Raw genomic sequence first — 12,861 nt, 5'->3', positions numbered from 1 at the left:
CACACACACACACACACACTCTACATACACTATACACACACACACACACACACTCTACATACACTATACACACACACACACACACACTCTACATACACTATACACACACACACACACACTCTACATACACTATACACACACACACACACACACACTCTACATACACTATACACACACACACACACACACACTCTACATACACTATACACACACACACTCTACATACACTATACACACACACACACTCTACACACACTATACACACACACTCTACATACACTATACACACACACACTACATACACACTATACACACACACTCTACATACACTATACACACACACACTCTACATACACCATACACACGCACTCTACATACACCATACACACACACTCTACATACACTATACACACACACACACACTCTACATACATCATACACACGCACTCTACATACACCATACACACACACTCTACATACACTATACACACACACACACACTCTACATACATCATACACACGCACTCTACATACACCATACACACACACTCTACATACACTATACACACACTCTACATACACCATACACACACTCTCTACATACACTCTACACACACACACACACACTCTACATACACCATACACACACACACTCTACATACACTATACACACACACTCTACATACACACTATAAACACACACTCTACATACACTATACACACACACACACTCTACACACACTATACACACACACTCTACATACACACTATACACACACACTCTACATACACTATACACACACACACACTCTATATACACCATACACACACACTCTACATACACCATACACACACACTCTACATACACTATACACACACACACACACACTCTACATACACTATACACACACACACACACTCTACATACACTATACCCACACACACTACATACACTATACACACACACACACACACTCTCTACATACACCATACACACACACTCTACATACACCATACACACACACTCTACATACACTATACACACACACACACACACACTCTACATACACCATACACACACACTCTACATACACCATACACACACACTCTACATACACCATACACACGCACTCTACATACACCATACACACACACTCTACATACACTATACACACACACACACACTCTACATACACCATACACACACACTCTACATACACCATACACACACTCTCTACATACACTCTACACACACTCTCTACATACACTCTACACACACACACACACACACACACACTCTACACACACTATACACACACACTCTACATACACACTATACACACACACTCTACATACACTATACACACACACACTCTACATACACCATACACACACACTCTACATACACCATACACACACACTCTACATACACTATACACACACACACACACTCTACATACACCATACACACACACTCTACATACACCATACACACACTCTCTACATACACTCTACACACACACACACACACACACACACTCTACACACACTATACACACACACTCTACATACACACTATACACACACACTCTACATACACTATACACACACACACACTCTACATACACCATACACACGCACTCTACATACACTATACAGGCGCTGGTGTCCCGTCACGCCCCCCTCCCCCACCCCGTGCGGTGTGTTCTGACAATGCAAGTTTCTCTGTGATGTGAGCACCAGGAATCTTGAAGCCTCTGATGCTCTCTACAGTGGCCTTGATTGATGGAGATAGGGGTGTGCACTCACTCCTGCTTCCTGAACTTTACTACACAGCAACAAGTGATATCCTCTTAAATCCAGTATAAATACTGTCTTCTCTGCTTCTTCTTGGTCGGGGTGGGTCCGGAGATTACCTGAAATCATTGGAGCCAGACAGAAGTAGGCGCCAGTCTATTACAGGGTACAGGACACAAGCATTCGGTCACACACTTACACAGATGTCTAGAGGACAATTTATCACAGCCAATTCAGGCGAGGAGACGGGGAGAATTATGGAGAGATTTACAATTTGTAAGGGAAATCTGCCAGGTGACACTTCTAAAAAATGAAATGACCAAAAACATGAATAAACGAGTTAAAATAAGTTAATAAACCTTAATATTACTACAATATTTATTAATCAATATTACTACATGTTTGATAGTTTCAGTTAAATGCAGGCTTATTACACCCCAAGATGCATTACTGGGGCTATTCTTTGATGATAGAAGTTTGTAATAACATTTTGGGTCATAACCTTTAATGATGGGGTTGAAGAGAATCTAATGGTTATAAGCTGAGAATTCCTGCTTTGTGAGATACCAGCTTGTGCACTTAGAGTACAACCACATAAAGGCCTGCAGAGGCCTGCAACAACCAATGCCTAGGAATAGGACTGACCACTGAGCATAAATAATAATATATATACATATACTCACTACATATATCACTGCTACTGTTGTATAAATATGTAAACTTGCATGTGCATCCATACTGTACAATGGTCTTCAACTTTTTTTACTTAGTGGTTTTCTTTTACTTAGCGTTACTTCAGTGTACGTAGTGTGTGTGTGTGTGTGTGTGTGTGTATATATATATATATATATATATATATATATATATATATATATATATATATATATCACACATATCAAGACTGAGCCAAACTCGAGCCAATGTGGTGATGGAATTGAACACTTCCATCTGCTTTAGTTTCAGGGCACCTGCAGGCTGGAATTCATTACAGTAAAACACTAAGGTGGCAATTTTTAAATTTTTATTCACCTCTAAATTTTTTGGTTTATTATTATTTATTCTATTCTTATTTGTATTCCAATTACAGTTACTTTTATAAAAAATCCTCCTCATCATCATCTTCTTCTTCATTATTATTATTATTATTATTATTATTATTATTATTATTATTATTTAAGGCATTTTAGTTAGCTTAGCCCAATGTTTTTTAGTTATTTTAAATTACATAATTGTGTTGTTCTAAATGTTACTATTTATTTTAAAGTGATCTTTATTTATTTTAATATTGGTTTATTTCATATTTATTTTCATTTCATTTATTTATTTTATTTTTTATATGTTTATTACCTAATTCCAGATTTAATTAATGCCATTTTGGTTAAATTATTGTATTATTTTTATTTATTATATATTTTTCCTTTTTGTCTATTTATGTCATCTTTATTTGTTCATTTGATATAATCAAATCTTAATCTTCTATTACCTTATCGTAATTTAATTTGTTCATTTGCCTCCTTTGATCATACTTCAAGTTTTTTTTGATACAAAATTGAGGATCACCCTCAATACACTCTCAAAAAAAAAAAATATATATATATACATAGTGCTTGATTTAACTACTTGTATGAATACTAAATGTTCATGACAGTACATTCAGGACCCCCTGCCCTGCACATTTTAGTGCTCCCCCTCCCCTCTAACTCTGGTCCATAAGCCAATTAAGAAGCCCTCTGCAGTTTGCCCAGTGAGGAGCATACTGAACGCTGAAGGTCTTTATACCCGTACACCTCCACTGACCCGAAAGCACAAGAACATTCGGCTCAGAACCAGTGTGAAAAGTGTGAACAGCCTGACCAAGCTAGTAACACAACTCCATGGTCTCCTCCCAGTATCAGGTGACGTGCTGGTGGTTTATTTGATTATATAAGTGTTTACAATGATATCAGACCAGTGTCCTCAGATTAATATATTTACAAATGGTATAAAGATACATCAGAATATATACGTACAATTCACAGCAGTCGTTTATAGAAGCTCTTTATCAAGCTCACTCAGAGACAGAAAATGAATAAGATAATAATAATAACAATAACAGAAGCTTAAGACATGTGAATACCAAAACAGTTAAGGCAATGGTAAAAGCAGTGCTCAACACTGGCGATCACTCTGATCACTCTGATCACTCTGACCACTCTGATCACTCTGACCACTCTGACCACTCTGACCACTCCGATCACTGGTAAAATGGTCATTTGAGCACAGTATTTGCAGCAGAGAGCAGGTTTCAGCACCGGGTGGGTTGTGGTAACCTGTTGCCTGGCGTCTCCGTCTCCACAAAAATGCTGAAACAAAAATGAGGCCCAATGCAACAGCAGCCACGATGATTCCAGCCGCCTTGGAAACTTTCTGATCAGCCTCATCACTAACTGTAAACAAAGAAAACAAAAAAGCATCAATCTACAGCCTAAATCACAGATATATGCAAAAACCTTGTATCTCCGTTTTGGCCGCTTTCCCTTTCTGACGTGTTGTAAACTTGGCAGTTGTCACTGTGTCAGAATTTCATGATAAATGGGCCAATAGAAATGCTCCAAAATGGCATGGACTACAATCTTCTTACATTGACCTCCACTGAACGTTCATCCACACCTCCTACCATCAGCATTCACAAAAACCAAGAGGTTAAGCCTGTGGTGATCTATACGGGGTGCTGATTCTGTAATGGGGCAGTGGTGGCTCAGCGGTTAGAGCGCTGGGATATCGATAACAGGGTTGTGGGTTCGATTCCCGGGCTCTGCAAGCTGCCACTGTTGGGCCCTTGAGCAAGGCCCTTTACCCTCTCTGCTCCCCGGGCGCTGGAGTTGGCTGCCCACCGCTCTGGGTGTGTGTGTGTACTCACTGCCCCTAACACGTGTGTGTGTGTGAGTGTGTGTTCACTACCAGATGGGTTAAATGCGGAGGACACATTTCGCTGTACAGTCCACACTGTACAGTGACAAATACATGCACCTTTACCTTTACCTGTCCAGATCATCATGGGCCTCTTTTTTGGACATGGTGTGTCTTATAACTACATCGCTTACATACATACAAACCTATACAGCTGTATTGCTCTGTTATACCTGTGGATCCACTGCTACCCCTCATTACAAGCCTATTACACTATAGTAGAATATAAGAAGCGTCCTGGTTGAATACAGAGGTCCGGTGTAATCTACTGTAATCACTGTATGTTAAGGTGTGTGTTTTACTAATGTGATTCAGAAGGTCAGGAAGAAATCACTGTACCTGGATTTGGGGCAGAAACCAGGAGACCCTCTAGGAATCAAATAAAGAGAGATTACAGTGAGATTGTTTAGGAACAGCTACAGCTGGAGCACAATTTAGATCATTTGGATAAGAACGGGTCACACTGTTGTAATTGTTGTTTTCTGTCCTCCATAATAATCTACACTCAGAAAAATAGATTACAGGTTTGCCCTGTGGTTAGAACGCTGGGCTATTGCTGACAGTATTGTGGGGTTGATACCCACAGGCTCAGCATGCTGCCACTGTTGGGCCCTTTCTGCTCCCTGGGTGCCATTGCAATAGCTGCCCAGTACCCATGTTGTCCTTGGTGTCCAACATAAATGGTGAATATGGTGGTCTTGAGAGAAATATGCCCCTTTCTAATATATCTTTTTACAGAATCTTAGCAAATGGTCATCTTATTCATGTTGTCTCTATGGAGATTACTCTTTGATCTAATTAGCCTGTAAGGTGATGACCATCAAACCCTCTAATGTTGATAGCCCAAGTACCCTCACTCACCACCCCCTCTTCCTCCTCCTCACCTCAGTGTACTTAAACCCTGACAGTCTATACATTCTTTGGACTGGAATGGACTGGACATGATCAGACCAGACTAATCGTGATCATATAGGACAGGAGGACAAACCTGTACACTGAACAGAGTCAGGTGATTTAACACAGACCTGTGTGACTCACCTACTGATGAAGGAAACGTACCTGATACGGTCACGTTGAAGAGTCTTTTAGATATACCAGTGTTCAGCTGCACCCAAAATGTATAATTCCCACTGTGTTCCATGGATGCATTCTTGATTGTGTGATTAAAGGTAACATTGCAGACAGTATCACACTTACGATCACTGACACAACTGATGTGATTATTGGTATCATTTTTAACACAGTGGGATGTAAGGTTACTAATAAGGCTGCAGTTTCTGCAGTTTTCAAGCTCAGTTTCATTCTTCTTCCATTTATATTGATCACACCTACTGCTTACGTTAGAGGAAACATTGCAGGTCAGTGTTAATGCTGACCCAACAGTCCCGGTTATGTTAGAACACTGTAAATTAACACCTGGAAAAAAAAAAGAAAAATAAACATAGGCAGTTAATACACTGCAATAATTTAACAGACACAAATACAGTTGCATGGAAAAGTTTGGGCAACCCTGGTGGAAACATCAGTTACCCCAAGAGATTTGAGCTCTCCATGGTTTCCATGGTTAGGAAAGGTCCTCAAACCTCATCCCAACAATCAGCAGCTGCCCATTACTCTGAGCATTACAATAACTGATGTCCCCAAACAGGAGAAGAGTATGAGAAGATCAGGTCCTCAGTTAATAGTCAGTAATTAAGAAATCGCAGTAGACTCTGCAGCGGCAAATGCACAAATATGATCTTTAGCCATTTTCTCCCCAATTTGGATCACCAATTACCCAACCCATACATATCCTTCCCTATCCCATGCTGTGCTCCCGACTGTGCTGATGCAACATCACCAGGCAACCAATGCACCATGTACCTGGCTCTGATGCATCGGCCAGCAGACGCCAGTGCCAGTCAGCATTGCTGCATTGCATTGGGGGAGTGATATCTACCCACCCTGGATTTAGCAAGGCCAATTAAGCTCTTGTGAGGCCTCAGCTGCTGGGATTCAAACCTGCAATCCCCTCAAAAGCACAAAGCTAAGGATTATGCTGAGACTGTCAACCTTAACATCAGTGAAAATCAGTGGATAGACCTTTGAGGTCCTGTGAGGAGGAATGGGCCAAAATCTGGGGTAGACTTAGAAAGCTAGTGGGTATCACTAAGTACTGACCATGCAGGGTGCCCAAACTTTTGCTTTCCTTTAACAATTCTGTTATTGTGAGACTATAAAAGATGGAGATTAACAGTAATCCTCCTGTTTCATCTTTAACTTGATACCTTTGGGAAATCAGGTCAAATCTGACTCTCTTAGCTCTTCACAGCTACAGAAATCTTGTCTGATGATTTACGTGACCTTACAGGTCAGATCAGTGACCTTACAGGTCAGATCAGTGTAAAGGGTGAGTTTAACATAAGGGGTTTTCCTCACCTGCTGTATAACAGATGGTGACACACAGGAGAAGAAGAAGAAGAAGGCTGGGAAGAATCATGGCCTCTCTGGTTCTGAACCTGCATGAAAACATTAGTACATTATAGACCAGTGAGACCAGTTTGCCGGTCACCCAGACTGACTGGCTGACAGGTTACTGTCCAGCGAGGTTTTGAGCTGGAGAAAAAGAGCTGACTGACCTAAAAATACATGAACGAACAAACTCAATTATCTAGAAGGGTATTTTTAACTTTAACTTTTAACTTAAAAAAAAGAAAGAAAAACAAAACAAACAAAAAAAAAACAAAAACAAACAAACAACATATATATATCCAAATATATCATCTATATCATATCAACGATGAACTCTGGGAATATATATAATCTATTTCAATAGATGATAGATCTTAAATATGATCATATTCATATTATATATATATATAACTTTCCACCAATCAGAACCAACCAGTAGGATTTGCTGGCTGTCCTCCAACCTCGCTCACTGGAGATCTGAATCTGGAGCGAGGAGTACGTGTGGGGTGTTTTTCAGGAGGAACTGCATGGTGGGGCATTTTGGGCTAAATCGGTTTACCAGATCTAGCAGATCCAGATATTTCTCAGATCAGCAGTGTGGACTGACTCTGATGAGGCTGGTCATGGTCAAAGGAGAGACACCTACAGCTGCAGTCTTCTACAGCCTGTTAGACTCTGCTACCGAGCACGTGGAGGAGCTCAGGACCCTTTGACTGTCCGTCACTGCTGTCTGAAGACCCACAGATCCTCTGTGTTCCTGGACTGGGACTGTCCCTGCAGACCGCTCTCCTTTCTTCACGGAATGCACAGTCGGTGCCAGCGGTAATTTTAGCCGTCCTACAGCCTGTGTGTGTGTGTGTGCTATGGAGAGAGAGAGAGAGAGAGAGAGAGAGAGAGAGAGAGAGGGAAAGAGGAGAAGGAGGAGGAGGAGGAGAAGAAGAAGAGCACCTACCGTGACAACTGGAGGAAACGGATCACCAAGAGTGAGCTGCTCCTTCTGTCCTCCTGTCCCGCAGCCCCATACTTTCACTTCTCACTGTCTGCAGCTGCTATTTGAAGGAAAGTAAATGTAGAAGGGGAAAGCCCCGCACTCCTGCTCTATCCCATAGTGTTGAACTGAAAATCAAAGTTCTAACATCAGATCCTGCAATTTAGTGCTAGTAGTGTTGATCAGATGTCCAGATGATAAGAGCTGAGAACCTGGTGTTTCCACATTTCTCATTTCTCAGCATATATATCATCTATATCATATCATCTATATCATATCATCTATGAACTCTGGCCATATATATCATCTGTATCATATTATCTATGAACTCTGAGCATATATATTATCTATATCATATCATCTATGAACTCTGAGCATATATATTATCTATATCATATCATCTATGAACTCTGAGCATATATATTATCTATATCATATCATCTATGAACTCTGAGCATATATATAATCTATATCATATCTTAACTTTTAACTTAAAAAAAGAAAGAAAAACAAAACAAACAAAAACAAACAAACAAAATATATATATATATCCAAATATATCATCTATATCATATTATCTATGAACTCTGGCCATATATATCATCTATATCATATCAACAATGAACTCTGGCCATATATATGATCTATATCATATTATCTATGAACTCTGGCCATATATATCACCTATATCATATAATCTATGAACTCTGGCCATATATATCACCTATATCATATCATCTATGAACTCTGGCCATATATATCACCTATATCATATCATCTATGAACTCTGGCCATATATATCATCTATATCATATTATCGATGAACTCTGGGCATATATATCATCTATATCATATCATCTATGAACTCTGGGCATATATATCATCTATATCACATCATCTATGAACTCTGGGCATATATATCATCTATATCATATCATCTATGAACTCTGGGCATATATATAATCTATATCATATTATATAGGAACTCTGGCCATATATATCATCTATATCATATTATCTATGAACTCTGGCCATATATATCATCTATATCATATCATCTATGAACTCTGGGCATATATATCATCTATATCATATTATATAGGAACTCTGGCCATATATATCATCTATATCATATCATCTATAAACTCTGGGCATATATATATCATCTATATCATATCATCTATGAACTCTGGGCATATATATCATCTATATCATATTATCGATGAACTCTGGGCATATATATCATCTATATCATTATCTATAAACTCTGGCCAATATATATCATCTATATCATATAATCTATGAACTCTGGGCATATATATCATCTATATCATATTATCTATGAACTCTGGCCAATATATATCATCTATATCATATAATCTATGAACTCTGGGCATATATATCATCTATATCATATCATCTATAAACTCTGGGCATATATATATCATCTATGAACTCTGGCCAATATATATCATCTATATCATATTATCTATGAACTCTGGCCAATATATATAATCTATATCATATTATCTATGAACTCTGGCCATATATATCATCTATATCATATCATCTATGAACTCTGGGCATATATATCATCTATATCATATCATCTATGAACTCTGGGCATATATATCATCTATATCATATCATCTATAAACTCTGGGCATATATATCATCTATATCATATTATCTATGAACTCTGGCCATATATATCATCTATATCATATCATCTATGAACTCTGGCCAATATATATCATCTATATCATATTATCTATGAACTCTGGGCATATATACCATCTATATCATATTATCTATGAACTCTGGCCATATTTATCATCTATATCATATCATCTATGAACTCTGGCCAATATATATCATCTATATCATTTTATCTATGAACTCTGGGCATATATATATTATCTATATCATATCATCTATGAACTCTGGGCATATATATCATCTATATCATATCATCTATAAACTCTGGGCATATATATCATCTATATCATATTATCTATGAACTCTGGCCAATATATATCATCTATATCATATCAGCTATGAACTCTGGGCATATATATCATCTATATCATATTATCTATGAACTCTGGCCATATATATAATCTATATCATATTATCTATGAACTCTGGCCATATATATCACCTATATCATATAATCTATGAACTCTGGCCATATATATCACTTATATCATATCATCTATGAACTCTGGCCATATATATCACCTATATCATATAATCTATGAACTCTGGCCATATATATCACCTATATCATATCATCTATGAACTCTGGCCATATATATCATCTATATCATATTATCGATGAACTCTGGGCATATATATCATCTATATCATTATCTATAAACTCTGGCCAATATATATCATCTATATCATATAATCTATGAACTCTGGGCATATATATCATCTATATCATATTATCTATGAACTCTGGCCAATATATATCATCTATATCATATAATCTATGAACTCTGGGCATATATATCATCTATATCATATCATCTATAAACTCTGGGCATATATATATCATCTATGAACTCTGGCCAATATATATCATCTATATCATATTATCTATGAACTCTGGCCAATATATATAATCTATATCATATTATCTATGAACTCTGGCCATATATATCATCTATATCATATCATCTATGAACTCTGGGCATATATATCATCTATATCATATCATCTATGAACTCTGGGCATATATATCATCTATATCATATCATCTATAAACTCTGGGCATATATATCATCTATATCATATTATCTATGAACTCTGGCCAATATATATAATCTATATCATATTATCTATGAACTCTGGCCATATATATCATATATATCATATTATCTATGAACTCTGGCCATATATATCATCTATATCATATTATCTATGAACTCTGGCCATATATATCATCTATATCATATCATCTATGAACTCTGGCCATATATATCATCTATATCATATCATCTATAAACTCTGGGCATATATATATCATCTATATCATATCATCTATGAACTCTGGGCATATATATCATCTATATCATATCATCTATAAACTCTGGCCAATATATATCATCTATATCATATTATCTATGAACTCTGGCCAATATATATAATCTATATCATATTATCTATGAACTCTGGCCATATATATCATCTATATCATATTATCTATGAACTCTGGCCAATATATATAATCTATATCATATTATCTATGAACTCTGGCCATATATATCATCCATATCATATTATCTATGAACTCTGGCCATATATATCATCTATATCATATTATCTATGAACTCTGGCCATATATATCATCTATATCATATCATCTATGAACTCTGGCCAATATATATCATCTATATCATTTTATCTATGAACTCTGGGCATATATATATTATCTATATCATATCATCTATGAACTCTGGGCATATATATCATCTATATCATATCATCTATAAACTCTGGGCATATATATTATCTATATAATATTATCTATGAACTCTGGCCAATATATATCATCTATATCATATCAGCTATGAACTCTGGGCATATATATCATCTATATCATATTATCTATGAACTCTGGCCAATATATATCATCTATATCATATTATCTATGAACTCTGGCCATATATATCATCTATATCATATTATCTATGAACTCTGGCCATATATATCATCTATATCATATTATCTATGAACTCTGAGCATATATATCATCTATATCATATTATCTATGAACTCTGGGCATATATATGTATCATCTTTGAACTCTGAGCATATATATCATCTATATCATATTATATAGGAACTCTGGGCATATATATTATCTATATCATATAATCTATGAACTCTGGCCAATATATATCATCTATATCATATTATCTATGAACTCTGGCCAATATATATCATCTATATCATATTATCTATGAACTCTGGGCATATATATGTATCATCTATGAACTCTGAGCATATATATCATCTATATCATATTATATAGGAACTCTGGGCATATATATTATCTATATCATATAATCTATGAACTCTGGCCAATATATATCATCTATATCATATTATCTATGAACTCTGGCCAATATATATCATCTATATCATATTATCTATGAACTCTGGCCAATATATATCATCTATATCATATCATCGATGAACTCTGGGTATATATATCATCTATATCATATTATCTATGAACTCTGGGCATATATATGTATCATCTATGAACTCTGAGCATATATATCATCTATATCATATTATATAGGAACTCTGGGCATATATATGTATCATCTATAAACTCTGAGCATATATATCATCTATATCATATTATATAGGAACTCTGGGCATATATATTATCTATATCATATAATCTATGAACTCTGAGCATATATATCATCTGTATCATATAATCTATGAACTCTGGGCATATATATATATATATATATATATATATATATATATATATATATATATCATATATCTATCATATTACAATATGATATATACATATATATCATATTATCATAATATATCATATTATCTATGAACTCTGAGCATATATATATCATTTATATCATATTATCTATGAACTCTGGGAATACATATAATTTATATCATATTATCTA

The 12,861-nt window shown here is 36.1% G+C and overlaps 1 long non-coding RNA gene across 1 annotated transcript; it reads right to left on the bottom strand.

Annotated features, from left to right (window-relative positions):
- Nucleotides 1–3,700: 3,700 nt before the first annotated feature.
- LOC140544205 (uncharacterized) lies at nt 3,701–8,215 on the bottom strand. The gene is made up of 5 exons (XR_011978227.1): nt 8,150–8,215; nt 7,165–7,244; nt 5,806–6,162; nt 5,086–5,115; nt 3,701–4,223 (listed from the first exon to the last, which is right to left on the bottom strand). It is a non-coding gene; the product is annotated as an uncharacterized lncRNA (long non-coding RNA).
- Between the last annotated feature and the right edge of the window lie 4,646 nt (nt 8,216–12,861).

The sequence above is a fragment of the Salminus brasiliensis genome, chromosome 22 (genome assembly GCF_030463535.1).
Source record: "Salminus brasiliensis chromosome 22, fSalBra1.hap2, whole genome shotgun sequence".
Lineage (NCBI taxonomy): Eukaryota > Metazoa > Chordata > Actinopteri > Characiformes > Bryconidae > Salminus > Salminus brasiliensis.
The sequence above is the reverse complement of the archived record's forward strand: the minus strand, read 5'-3'. Positions and strand labels throughout refer to the sequence as shown.